Here is a 15,443-nt window from a genome sequence, read left to right as displayed (position 1 = left end):
AATTTCTTTGACGAAATAAGACGAGACTAAAATGTATTCAAACACATTACCAAAAACCTTTCTATTTTCATCTAAAATGCCTCTACTACACAAGCTTTCATGAGTGCGGTTGCCAGCAGTGTTGCAAACTGCTTTAAGTTGAAAGTAGCTAAAACTGGTAGGTAAGTGTCACTAGATGACATCATGATGGCAAAGTCACTGGTGTATATATAGATGAATATAGATCAGTGGGCAAGGTGAGAACTTAGATAAGGTTTTTCCAAGTAATTGCTATATTTGCCCCTGAAGTGGTGGTGAAGTCACTACATATAGCTTCAGAGATTGCTCTGTATAGTAACTTTTGAGTTACACATACACTTTTGCACATATGCTACTCACATATGTGAGTTTTAGTATGTCTAAATTTTTCCTATAAAAGAATGTGATTGCCTTTTATTTTTGTAGGACACAGAGATGACCACCTGCTGGAGGCAGGCTAAGGCTTTTGTCAGAGTAACAAGAGATGGAGCTTGTAAACATGTTCATTGCCAATAATGTACTTTGCCTGCGAGAAATTCAAAAGAAGAGTGATTGAGGATAATCATCATTTTCGATGAATAAATTCCATCATCCTCTTTACATCCTCTGAAAACACCGGTTTCGGATGAAACAGGCATACCACGACTCATTCGAATGAAACTCTGACTGAGTGAAGACCAACGAGTGGAATATGTTCAGATATGAGTATTGATACTGTGTAATGTACATCACTGTATAGCAGTTTATGTTTCCATTTGTGCCCTCTTGTACTGTGCTTCAGGGATGTGATTAACTCTACTGGGTTTCGTGTTTTGCAGAGAATCTTTGAAATTGAAGGCCGGCCTGTCCCCCATTAAATTATCTTTGTGGATGAGGCTGGTTTCAACCCGACCAAATGAAAGAGAAGGGTGAGGAACATAATTGGTCTTCAAGCTATCGTAAACGTAGGGAATGTCACTATGTGCGCAGCCATTTTTGGGGCTTGTGTGTGATAGCGATGTGTGGGTCGTCTCATAACCCACAGACCCTGCGGGTCGTCTAAAGAAATTGTCACTTTACTTGCGGGGCGGGTTGGGGCAGGTCATTAAAAACAAAATAAAAAAAATCCATGTAGATTGCTTGCAATTCTCTATAGCCTATATTAAATATTTGGAATATATATTTTCATATTTTATTTGGTTCCTCGATAAGGTTCCAATGCGAAGTCCTATGTAGCAATCTAACTTGCATGATGTCTTTATTCACGGGGCGGGCTGGGGCGGGCCAAATAATTTAATAAAAGTGGGACCTGCGGGTTGGAAAAAAACTGACCTGCGGGAAAAGTAAGTTTTATCAGCAAGAGTGAATGGTTTTAAGTGTATAGTTTCATTTTGACCTGAAAATAGGATGTTTGGGAAACTTTCAAGAAATGTGTTTAAGAAATCAAGAATCAAGAAGAATAATGTTCTTAGTTTTACTATCAGTTCAAGCCTGAAAGAGGAATTAAGTGATGTGACAGACACAGTAGTACACAAGCCACGGACGGTTAAGACAGCTGAGTCCACTGTGTGACCCTGTCTCTCACTCTCTCTCTAGCACACACATACATGCACAAAACTTTGCATTTGAACAGTCAATAGCAAATACTTAAACTAATAACAAAACATACTTACAGTAGCTGATTCAGAAGCGCCAGATTGTCTGTGATTACTGAAACCACGTCTTCTTTCTTTGCGTGAACATTTGGGTGGCATTGTGCAAAATAGTGATGTAGACATGTGGGGGCGTGTTAAAACGAGCCTTTTTGGGGGTGTGGCAAAGAGAAAGGAAGAATTTAAATCGCATCATATGACACACTCAGTAAACATGTTGCATTCACTAAAGTTACAATGGATTATATTTCTAATAGTTTTAATGTATTACAAGTCTCTTATCTTGCCATCCTTCTTATGCTACTATGAATATATGTATTTTTCTCATACAGCCATGAGTTCAGATATCAGATCAGATGATTGTATAATATGACAAATTTGCTTTGAACATTTTTTTTTGTAATATCAGTCAGATTATTTTGATGAAATCCTTTAGACATCTGTTGATAAGTAACTCTGCAGCCAACTACAGGTGCTTCTCAATAAATTAGAATGTCGTGGAAAAGTTCATTTATTTCAGTAATTCACCTCAAATTGTGAAACGTGTATTAAACAAATTCAGTGCACACAGACTGAAGTAGTTTAAGTCTTTGGTTCTTTTAATTGTGCTGATTCTGACTCACATTCAACAAGAACCAACCAATCACAAACAAATTAGAATATGGTGACATGCCAATCAGCTAATCAACACAAAACACCTGCAAAGGTTTCCTGAGCCTTCAAAATGTTCTCTCAGTTTGGTTCACTAGGCTACACAATCATGGAGAAGACTGCTGAACTGACAGTTATCCAGAAGACAATCACTGACACCCTTCACAAGGAGGGTAAGCCACAAACATTCATTGCCAAAGAAGATGCTGTTCACAGAGTGCTGTATCCAAGCATGTTAACAAAAAGTTGAGTGGAAGGAAAAAGTGTGCAAGAAAAAGATGCACAACCAACCGAGAGAACCGCAGCCTTATGAGGATTGTGAAGCGAAATTGATTTAAGAATTTGAGTGAACTTCACATGGAATGGACTGAGGCTGGGGTCAAGGCATCAAGAGCCACCACACACAGAAGTGTCAAGGAATATGACTAAAGTTTTTGTATTCCTCTTGTTAAGCCATTCCTGAACCACAGACAACATCAGAGGCGTCTTACCTGGGCTAAGAAGAAGAACTGGACTGTTGCCCAGTGGTCCAAAGTCCTCTTTTCAGATGGAAACAAGTTTTGTATTTCATTTGGAAACCAAGGTCCTAGAGTTTCCTAGAGGAAAGAGAAGCTCGTAGCCCAAGTTGCTTGAAGTGTTAAGTTTCCACAGTCTGTGATGATTTGGGGTGCAATGTCATCTGCTGGTGTTATTCCATTGTGTTTTTAGAAAACCAAAGTAACTGCACCCGTTTACCAAGGTTTTTGGAGCACTTCAAGCTTGCTTCTGCTGACCAGCTTTTTGAAGATGGTGATTTCATTTTCCAACAGGATTTCCACAAACTGATCACCTGCATGCCATGCCAAATTGAGGCAGTAATTAAAGCAAAAGGATTCCCTACCAAGTATTGAGTACATGTACAGTAAATGAGCATACTTTCCAGAAGGCCAACAATTCAAAAAAATGTTTTGGTCTTTTAAAATATTCTAATTTGTTGAAATAGTGAACTGGTGGATTTTCACATTTAAAAGAACCAAAGACTTAAACTACTTCAGTCAGTGTGCATTGAATTTATTTAATACACAAGTTTCACAATTTGAGTTGAATTACTGAAATAAATGAACTTTTCCCATGAAATTCTTGCGTCAGAAGCTCCGCTCTAGTTTGTCCGTCTTTTCAAAGAAAAGACAGACAAACTAGAACTTCCCTCAGTTCAGTACCCACAGCTGCTGAGGCTCGGAGGAGAATGAGTTTGTGGAGATCGCAGGCGGATCTGGCTGATGAGTTTAAAGAGGGGCTTTCCCTCTCGTACTCATCAGCTGTGGATGAGAGAGAGCTGCTAGAGGATGATGCTATTTCCTTAACATTGTCTGATCCTCACCACTGATATTGCTCTCCGTGCTACTAAGCAGGACACCTCGGCCATGGGCAGGTTTATGGCGACTATGGTAGTAATGGAGATCTGTCAATGAACCTGGCAGATATCGGGAAGAAAGAAAAGGGCTTACTACTTGATGCTCCAGTTTCACCTTCTGAACTTTTCGGCAGTTCTGTCAAGACGGTAGTCGAGAAGAAGTTCAGGGAGGCGAAGGCGCACTCAGTGCCCTTCAAATTCTACATTCCATGAAGGTCCAGGTCTGAGCCCGAACATCATAAGGGTCCTGGTCCATCTAGGTCTGAGAATCAGAGATGGGCGCAGAAGACTAGTGTCACAACTTGCGCTCCTCCCTCACCTGTGGGCGCTTTCATCTGAATCAGAGTGATTCTTGAGTATCTACTCGTTCCCTTTGAGGGTTTTACATCTACCCTTATCTAACCCTTCCTAATTCCCCTATAACCACCAGCTCTCTATCTGACCAAGGTTAGGTGGGAATTTCCTACATTACAGTCTCCTATGCTGGACCTATGATGTTTTGGTTGGTCTCATGGCTTCATAGTGACCACCTTACTGATGGTCAGGACAGAGGATTTTTGGATCGCCTCTTGAGTAGGGCTCCAATGCGGGAACCATGGGGGGTGAGTATGATTTATATATATATATATATATATATATATATATATATATATATATATATATATATATATATATATATATATATATATAGTCGGTGTACTTTCTGAAATCCACAAAGTGGTAAGTAGGGCTGGGTGATAAATAAAAAAAACATATATCTCGACATTGTCAAAGTTTTACCATATTCAATATATATCTCAATATGTTGCATTTGCATTTAAATAATAATAATACAAAAACATGATTTACTTTTGCCCATTAAAAAAAACAATAAAACAAACACAATTTAGATTGAACAGCTAATCTAGGCAGTTAAAAAAGTCGAGACCAAGTGATGACTTTTTATTAAATGAACACAAACAGTATATTGCCGCGTTTCCACCGAAATTACCCGGAACATTTGTACCAGGAACTTTTTTTCCCAGGAACTTTTTTCCCCCCAGACCTGTTGCTTTCTGCGTTTCCACCGCGGTGTAAAGTACCGGGTAGATTAGGCAAATAGACTGGTGATGTAGGTCTGCGCGCGTTTCTCAATACAAAGTACCGCTGATAAAAATTTTTTTTTAAAAAGTACGCTGATTTTGGACGTGCATCCTCGGTAGTTGGTTCAGACTTTGTGCATTCGTCTCAGGAGTGTGATATCCGCGACGACGCAAGTCCGGTAAATCTATAAACAGCAGCGTACTTGATAACTTCAGTCTGCTCGTCATGGCTACTGCAATTTTCCTTACTGTATATTTACAATAAAACGAAATATGATATCAAATACCACTGCCTCCTTTCGTTTTCATTTAAGCATAATAACAGCTGCAGAAATGTACTTAGTTCAGGGAAATGTGTATATGCAGCCATTACAATGAAACGAAATATTATATAGATTTGCCTTTTTTATTTTCATTTTAACATATAGATAAATTGAATACAGACCAAAGAAAACCTGTTAGATTTACCCCGCAGCTGAATTATATGTTATGTTTAACCACTAAAGACACATCAGAGCCAGCGGCACATATCAGAAAGTCTATCCCAGGAGAGGCTGCTCTCTGCGGATACATGAGGACTGAGCTCCCGCTGATCGAGTGGAGCTCACCGTCTACGAGATCGGCGAAACACATTTTTAAATAGGCGCTGTCTTTATAAATAAACCATAGATTTGAGTCTCAAACAACTACATTCTCGCCTGAAATACTTTTAAAATTACATTTCATGACACAATAACAGTAATATTTTGAAAATGTTGATCCGAATAAATGGTGGTTGAACTCAACCAATGCTGCGTGAACTCAACCAATCAGAATGTTTAGCGCCAAAGTCCCGCCCCCGAAAGTTCCTGAACTTTAAAAAAGTACCACCTCGCCAGCAGGGACTTTCTGGGGGGCATTTTTTTACCCGGAACTTTTATTTAGTTCCTGGTTCCTGCGGTGGAAACACACCAAGTACCGGACCAAGTCCCTAGTTCCTGGGTAAAGTTCCTGCGGTGGAAACGCGGCTTATGTAACTGAAGTAGTTCAAAACAAGTACAGAAAGTACATGTTCTTTTTTTGAACATTATTCTCATATTATCGCTAATATTCAATGCATCACCCAGCCCAAGTGGTAAGGGTGCACACTGAACACTGTGCCCACTTTCTAAAATCCACAAAAGTGATAAGTGTGCACACTAGGGCTGTCAAAATTGCCCAAAAATGATGTTCGAATATTCCCTCTAAAAAATACACGAATATTCGAACTATTCAAACATCTGGTTGCGCATGTTGTCAGTGATGCGCATTATGTCAATAACAGGCCAAAATAATACAAAGAGACATAACTACTTGTATAGATAGTCTATTTAAGTTTAAACATATATGACAATGTATTACCTACACAAAAATAAAGAAATCAACTAATGGCCAAGACCGCAAACCTCACGCTCTCTCACCCTCACGTTCTCTGCGCATAATGGTTTAAATGAACAGACTAATTTTTGTGCAAGCAATTTAAGGTCGCGACTGTTGTCCCAAATATAGCAGGCTTCAATCAGTGACTGAAACAAATATTATTTATATTAATTGAAGTTTTACAGCATATAGAACTGACATTGAATGCTCCGAGCGAGCTGTGCTGTGGTAAACATGGAACTTTTCCTTGACATGAAACGATAAATAATCAAACCTCTGATCCATTGCTTGACAGAACTCCCTGAAGCGTGCCCCATCCGCGATACTGATCGGTCTCATGTCCTTACAAATGAACGAAATTATTTTACCCATTATGGCCTGTCGTGTTGCAGACACACTTGCAAAGCATACAACCACGCCTCTACAACCGCTGGCCTTTTTTCCACATTTTTTTATTGAATATTAATTTTCACCTTCGAAATTCGTTTTTTTTAACTATTCGAATACATATTCAAATTTAGAATATTCGTTGACAGCCTTAGTGCACACTGAGCACTTTGTGCACTTCCTAAAATCCACATAAGTGGTGAGTGTGCAAGCAAGACTCTGAGCACTTCCTGAAATCCTGTACAGTAAGAGTTACGCGTATTAGCTTTGTTCCCTTTCTCTGAATTGGTTAGACCTGGTACCTTGGGCTCCACTCAAGCGGTGTGTCTATTAACACATTTGAAGCATTGCATCCTCTCAGACTTCATGGTGGATGAGCATGGTGCTTCCTTTCAGGTGCTTGAGTTCTTTCCTCTTCTCAGGAGTTGAATTCCTCTCTCCTTGGGTTGTTCTCGTTGTAGTTTAGCAGCACATCCCTTTACCAAAAGAACTCAACTCTCATGTCAGAGTTGAGTTCTCACTTTTTCCAGAGCACCTGGAACCAGCTGCATCAGGTGAATTAGGCCCTTAATCTGCCTCTCTGATGCACTGAGTTTTTGGCTAGCTTGCAGTACACTTACCCTTCTGATTCTAACAATCATGCCATAGGTTGAGCCCCTCTCTCGTTGAGAGCTGGGTTTATGCTCTCTCAGCTAAGTAAATTACTGATAGCTGTTCCAGCATTAGAACATGCAGAAGGTCAAGCTCCCCTCTCATTTGACATCTGGGTGTTTGCCCCTCCCCTCAGCTAGATTTTTACTGCTAGCCACTCAAGTAATATCTCTATAAGTTCTACCCCGTTCCCAGGAGTCGGGCCCTAACAGGTAAGTTTGGGTATGTAGCCTAGGCCTTTAGCTGTAAGGGATAATGTAATGGACAGCCATCTAACGTCCCCGGGGCAACTGTCATAGAAATGGTAGCGTTGGTATTTAGTGCTCACCATAGTTCTGGCCTGCACTACCCTCAGCATGGTGGTGTGGGTATACTGTTCCCCATAGCGACCCCTAGAGGATACAGTTCTAAGTTCCCTTGAAAGGGAATATCTCAGGTTACTTATGTAACCATGGTTCCCTGAGTAGGGAACGAGTTCAAAATAATTACTTAGTCTTCAGATTAAGTATTTAAATAAGAAATTCAACAAAACATTACTATTATTCTTTACCAAGGAACACAAATAAGAATGTTAAATTTTTTTTTTGACATAATGAAAGTCACTCTGGTCCAAATAAACACAGATATGTTTATTTTTTAATGATCTCCACAAGAAAATTCACAAGAAAATTGCTACTGAATTATCACTTTAAGTACAACAGACATGCAAAAACATGTTTGGGTTTCAGATAAGATAGAGAAGGAAGACTGCATTCATTTAACTATAAAAAGAGAACCTTGTTTGAATTTAAAGTGCAAAAAAAAAATAAAAAAATCACACATTTAAGAAAATGGGTCAGTCTGCATGTGCAGAGCACATGCTTTAAAAATAAATCCTCACTTCAGTTTCCTGCTGCTAAAATAATATTCTGACTATTAGTGCAGCATCACATCCGTCAAATAAAGAGATGACTATTGCATTTCACACTTGAGTATCTTTATTGAGGAAACCAATAGAAGTATTTTACACAAGCTTACAATTTCACACACAAGTTCACACACCCAAGCTTGACAATCTTTTTTGTTAAACAGTACAGAAAACAGGACAATGAAGCAGAATTCTCATCTGATCATGTAAATAAATTCCTTTAAATATCTTGAAAGGACTTTATTTTACTTTACTTTATTTTATGTGCAGTGAGCACACACACACAGCAGTGATCACACACACACACACACACACACACACACTGTGATCACACACCCGGAGCAGCGAAGGCCCGCCTTTCGAAAAAACGAAATGTCAAAATGTAAAAACTTTAGTTAATTAAACACCAAAGTGTGACATCTCATCTTTGACCCACATGTGAAAAAGTTACACCCCACTGAATTCCATGGTTTTCTGTTTCAGGACACCATAACAATATCTGGTTCTTGGCATGTCTTAAATTTAGGAAAATAAAACCTTCGCACCATGCCATTGTTTATTTAACAAAAATAAAGCCAAGATGGAAAAGCCATGTGTGACAAAGTTACAAATAGTCTGTCATTATAAAGTGAGGCAGATTATTCACAAGTAGAACACATTCAAAACAGACACTACTATTCCCAGAAATGGACGTCACAGGAAATTTACAAGGCCTAAGTTACCATGTTCAATGATAAAATATGGCACAAGTATGTAATATTTGGAAGGCTTGCTTGTGTGCTCTCTAAAGAAACAAGACAGCATGGTTTAGGTTTGCAAAGCTGCATCTGAACAATCCATAAGAATTCTAGAACAATGTCCTCTGAACAGATGAGACCAAAGTAGAGATGTTTGGCCATAAAGTACAACACCACACTTGTGAAAACCACAAACACCTCACACCAAATGTCACACATGCTGATGGGGGCTGACGATTTTGGGCTTGTCTTGTAGCCACCGGACCTGGGCACCTCACAGTCATCGAGTCGACCATGAACTCCTCTGTATCCCAAAGTATTCTAGAGTCAAATTTAGGGCCATCCGTCCGACAGCTAAAGCTTGGCCAAGAGTGGGTCATGCAGAGGATAATGATCCCAAGCACACCAGCACACCGGCTGGAGAAAGAAAACAATCAAGGTGTTGCAGCAGTCCAGTCAAGGTCCAGACCTCGTCCTGACTCAAAAACTGTGGCGAGAGCTGTGCAGAAATCAAAATGTCCTCAAACCTCAATAAACCTGAGCAACGCTGTAAAGTAGAGTGGGCCAAAACTCCTTCAGAATGATGCGTGAGACCAATAAAGGCATACAGAAAATGATTACTTCATTCATTAATTCAGTTATTGCTGCTAAAAGTGGATCTACATGCAACTGAATCATAGGGTGTCATACGTGGCTTTTCCATCTTGGCTTTATTTTTGTTAAATAAATAATGACGTGGTGTGATATGTCATGTGATGTTGTTCATCTGAGGTTCTATTTTCTAAACTTTAAGTCCTGCCAGTTACCAGATACATTTTTATGATGTCCTGATAGAGAAAACCATTTAATTCAATGGGGTGTCCTAACTTTTTCACATGACTGTGTAATATATCAATAGATCTGAATGTTTGTTTCAGAAAAAAAAAGTATTTAAACATGTTGATGCATGCATAGATGACTACAGCATTCACCCTTTAAACTCAGAAGGCATGAGATGCTTCCTTTCACATACAGGAAGGCACAAGACATAATCAGGAAACCACATTTAAGAAATCCCCCCTGGACCTCGCAAAGATTTCCCAACCCAACAATTCAAAAGATTAAAAACTGGCCAAGTGAAGCGTTAATCTACAGTGTTTGGCCAAAACAATGGTTTAAACAACTTTACATTTATAAACACAACTCAAGCTGAAGTAAGTGATGTATCAAAACTGTAACACACTTAGAAACACACTCTCAATCAGCAGAAAAACAGGAAAGGTGGATATATGTTAATATATTATAGTAATAACAACAATAATATATATATATATATATATATATATATATATATATATATATATATATATATATATATATATATATATATATATATATATATATATATATACACACACACACACACACACACAGTATATACTGTATATCTCGCTCTACATGACTGCACAGTATGCATGCAAATACAGCTTGATATACTTATATATATATATATATATATATATATAACTTAGATATCCATATAAAGATCTGGGCCTGGTTCCTCAAAACGTTCTTATCGCTAAGTAGTTCTTAACCTATTCCTTATAAATTATGTTCGCAATGGAGACAGGCCTATTTATGAAGTTGACTTTATGTGGTATCAGAACTAATATGGTGGTAATTAGCCTAGGCTTTTTCGTAATGTAATTAAAGTGAATTGACAATCAATTTTTTGATAATCAAAATCTGGCAAACAATTTGGCTTTTTTGATCAGGCGTACATATCGCGAAAGGGATACGCGGCCATAAACGTACAGGTTATAGTGGACCATAGGGGTGTGATATCTGACCTCATGGCAAGGTCCAGCAAAACTTCAACTTCCTCTGACGAGAGGCTTGGTGCCCTTTTTTACGTTGCTTCCCCAGCATATTTTGTATCTAACTCTCTCTCTCTCTGTTCATTGTAGATAGGTTGCTTTTTATTAAAAATATAAACCAATTGCAATCAATACCCCATTAAACATAAGTAACTGCAGCTGCTTGCCAATCAATTCTGATTGTAAAGTATGAATTCTCCTAAGGTCTTCTTAGCATGCTAAGAGTAAGCGTTATCGGGAAACCGGGCCCTGGCCAATATTGTACATTAATTTAAATGTACATTTACAGTTTTTCTCGACTGCTTAAACACTATAACCAGGCTTTTGAACTAAAATGTTAAGACCATAGCACCATTTATTAAAAAGCACACCCATTCCTCTAAACTACAAAAAATATTCCACATTTTTGACACATGATTCAGATTTCCTGAACTGTCACTGCAAAACTCTACACACAAATCCCTTCCAACCGCTACTTCACTGATAATGTAGCAAACAATAATGAGGAAAATATCAAATCCAGTTCAAGTTAAACAAGTGATGGGAAGCTCAAGATCATTTTAGCAACTCTTTTGCTCATTCTCATTCAATAAAATCAATGAATCTTTGAGTCATTTTGTTTATTTAAGCTGCTAAATGTTAAAATGTTATATTATATTCTGTAGCAAAAGATATGCAAAGTTCACTTCCTGATTCTTTCAGCAACACCACCATGATTGCACACGTACATCGCAGAGACTATTTGACTTCTGCATTACATCTGCAAGACATATAATTTTAGAGTGTTTGCTTATCTGCAATACATCTATAGAACATTTCCTATCAGATGTCAAATAGCCGTTTAGAAGATGTCTTTAAGATGTTTATGATTCAGAATGAATGTAAAAGATGTCTATCAGATGTTTGGACACAGCAGATGGTTTCCAGATCAAGAGATCTTTAACAGACATCTTGCATGTGCTATCTGGGATAATACACATATAAATACATTTAGACCTCTTAACTTGTTATCGAGATGTGAAGAGACTTTCAACCAGAATAACAAAAAAAGGTTTAACCAAATTATCTATACCCTGCCTTTAATGTAATAAAAGTAAATCAAACTCTACGCTAGAACAGGTAACGAGTAGCAGATTTAGCCTAGCCTAGCTAAACAGCAAAGTGTGACATCTCATCTTTGACTCACATGTGAAAAAGTTACACCCCATTGAATTCCATGGTTTTCTCTATCAGGGCACCATAACAATATCTGGTTCTTGGCAGGTCTTAAATTTAGGAAAATAAAACCTCAGATGAACAACATCACATGACATATCGCACCATGCCATTGTTTATTTAACAAAAATAGCTAAAGTAAGTGATGTATCAGAATTCTAACACACAGTATAAATTTGCATGCATACTGTGCAGTCATGTAGAGCGAGATATACAATGATTATTTTGGTCTAAATGAGTCTACTCCACCAAACTACTGTTATAAGCATGAGCCCCGTCAGACTGGTCGTGGCGGAGGTGTTGCAACAATATATAGTGATATTCTCAATGTTACCCAGAAAACAGGATACAGGTTTAACTCTTTTGCAATACTTCTGCTAAATGTTACACTGTCAGACATGCAAAAGAAATCTAATGTATCTCTTGCTCTGGCTACTGTGTAAAGACCAACAGGGCCGTATACAGAATTCCTAAAAGAATTTGCAGATTTCCTCTCAGACCTTCTAGTTACAGTTGATAAGGCGCTAATCATGGGAGATTTTAATATTCACGTTGATAATGCAAAGTATACATTAGGACTTGCGTTTACTGACCTAATAAACTCCTTTGGAGTCAAGCAAAATGTCACCGGGCCCACTTATCATTTTAATCATACATAGATTTATTTATATCGCATGGAATCGATCTTACTGCTATAGATATTGTACCTCAAAGTGATGATATTACATTTCCTTGTATCGTGCATGCTGCGTATAACTGATTAACTATATGTCTCAGCGATACCGTCTGGGCAGAACTATTGTTCCAGCCACCAAAGAAAGATTCGCAAATAACCTGCCTGATCTATCTCAACTGCTATTTGTACCCAAAAATACACATTAATTAGACGAAATTACTGACAACATGGGCACTATTTTTTCTAATACATTAGAAGCTGTTGCCCCCATCAAATTGAAAAGGTTAGAGAAAAACGTACTGTACCATGGTATAACAGTAATACGCACTCTCTCAAGAAAGTAACTCGTAGTCTTGAACGCAAATGGAGAAAAACTAACTTAGAAGTTTTTAGAATTGCATGGAAAAACAGTATGTCCAGCTATAGACAGGCTCTAAAAACTGCTAGGAAAGAGCATATACACAAACTCATTGAAAATAACCAAAACAATCCAAGGTTTTTATTTAGCACAGTGGCTAAGTTAACAAATTACCAGATGCCACCTGATTCAAATATTCCACCAACGTTAAATAGTAATGACTTTATGAATTTCTTCACTGATAAAATAGATAATATTAGAAATACAATAGTGAATGTAGATTCTACAGCGTCTAACACTTCAGTTTCATCCATCGCACCCAAAGATAAACTGCAGTGCTTTGCAAATATAGGACAGGAAGAGCTAAATAAACTTATCACTGTATCTAAACCAACAACATGTTTATTAGATCCTGTACCCACTAAATTACTGAAAGAGCTGTTACCTGTAGCCGAAGAACCGCTTCTCAATATCATTAACTCGTCGTTATCTTTAGGTCACATCCCAAAACCATTCAAGCTGGCAGTTATCAAGCCTCTTATTAAGAAACCAAAAACTAGATCCTAGTGTACTGGCAAATTATAGGCCTATTTCAAATATTCCATTTATGTCTAAAATTTTAGAAAAGTTGTGTCTGCTCAATTGAGTACCTTCCTGCAAAAAAATGATCTGTATGAAGAATTTCAGTCAGGTTTTAGGCCCCACCATAGCACAGAAACTGCACTTGTTAAAATTACAAATGACCTGCTCCTTGCGTCAGATCAAGGCTGCATCTCATTTCTAGTCTTGATCTTAGTGCTGCGTTCGACACCATAGATCATGACATACTCGTAGATCGATTACAAAACTATACAGGAATTCAAGGGCAGGCTCTAAGATGGTTAAGATCCTACCTGTCCGATCGCTACCATTTTGTTTACTTAAATGGGGTGTCATCTCATTTATCATCAGTAAAATATGGAGTGCCACAAGGATCCGTCCTAGGTCCCCTTCTATTTTCAATATACATGTTGCCCCTTGGTAATATTATTAGAAAATACAGAATTAGCTTCCACTGTTATGCTGATGATACTCAGTTATATATCTCAACGAGATCAGATGAAACTTCTAAATTATCTAAGCTAATAGAGTGTGTTAAAAATTTAAAAGATTGGATGACAAATAATTTTCTCCTATTAAATTCGGATAAGACAGAGATATTAATTATTGGACCTAAAAACACTACACAGAATCTTGTAGATTACAATCTGCAACTAGACGGATGTACTGTTACTTCCTCTACAGTCAGAATTCTGGGTGTTATATTAGACAGCAATTTGTCTTTTGAAAATCATATTTACAATGTTACAAAAACTGCATTCTTCCATCTTAGAAACATTGCCAAGCTACGAAACATGTTATCTGTTTCTGATGCAGAAAAGCTAGTTCATGCATTTATGACCTCTAGACTGGACTATTGTAATGCACTTCTAGGTGGTTGTCCTGCTTCGTCAATAAACAAGCTACAGTTAGTCCAAAATGCAGCAGCTAGAGTCCTTACGAGGTCAAGAAAATATCATCATATTACCACAATTTTACAGTCTCTGCACTGGCTACCTATTAAGTTCCGTATCAGTTACAAATTATCATTACTTACCTATAAGGCCCTAAATGGTTTAGCTCCTGCGTACCTAACTAGCCTTCTACCACGCTACAACCCATCACGCACCCTAAGGTCACAAAACGCTGGACTTTTGGTAGTTCCTAGAATAGTAAAGTCCACTAAAGGAGGTAGAGCTTTCTCACATTTGGCTCCCAAACTCTGGAATAGCCTTCCTGATAATGTTCGGGGTTCAGACACACTCTGTTTAAATCTAGATTAAAAACACATCTCTTTGCCAAGCATACGAATAATGTATCTTTTAAATTGTGAGTGTAGTTGTATCTGATCAAATGTGCATTTTTATTCATTAGCTTGGGTTAAACTAATTTTACTTTGTTGGATCAGCAGCTATGCTAATGATGTCTCTATTTTGTTTCTATGTTTTGCCACAGGATTTACATCCCGTGGTAACTAGGATTTACACATTTTCCAGTCTGGATCCAGAACACCTGAGAAGAGATGATGCTGACCCTCAGAGGACCTCAGATGATGCTAACCCTGAATCAACAAACAGAACTAACAAATATTGCTACATGTGTGACTGCATCATATAATAACTATTAATTAATAATATTGATAGTTCATCGTCTAGCTGACTATGTCTTGTATTATTATTATTTTTATTTTTTTTCTAAAATCCTGTCAAACGTGCACAAACTACTAGCTACTACTAAATATTGTAGAAACATAATTTTCTGTAAAGATGCTTTGTAACGATTTGTATTGTAAAAAGCGCTATACAAATAAACTTGAATTGAATTGAATTGAATACAATATATATATATATATATATATATATATATATATATATATATATATATATATATATATATATATATAT

At 37.6% G+C, this 15,443-nt stretch overlaps 1 protein-coding gene across 1 annotated transcript in view; it reads left to right on the top strand.

Moving 5' to 3' along the window:
• The window catches only part of LOC113058065 (WD repeat-containing protein 1-like), a 282,582-nt gene that overhangs the window by 224,195 nt on the left and 42,944 nt on the right, over positions 1–15,443 (top strand). The window lies entirely within an intron of this gene.

The sequence above is a fragment of the Carassius auratus genome, chromosome 39 (assembly GCF_003368295.1).
Source record: "Carassius auratus strain Wakin chromosome 39, ASM336829v1, whole genome shotgun sequence".
NCBI lineage: Eukaryota > Metazoa > Chordata > Actinopteri > Cypriniformes > Cyprinidae > Carassius > Carassius auratus.
This window is presented reverse-complemented; position numbering and strand designations above follow the sequence as displayed.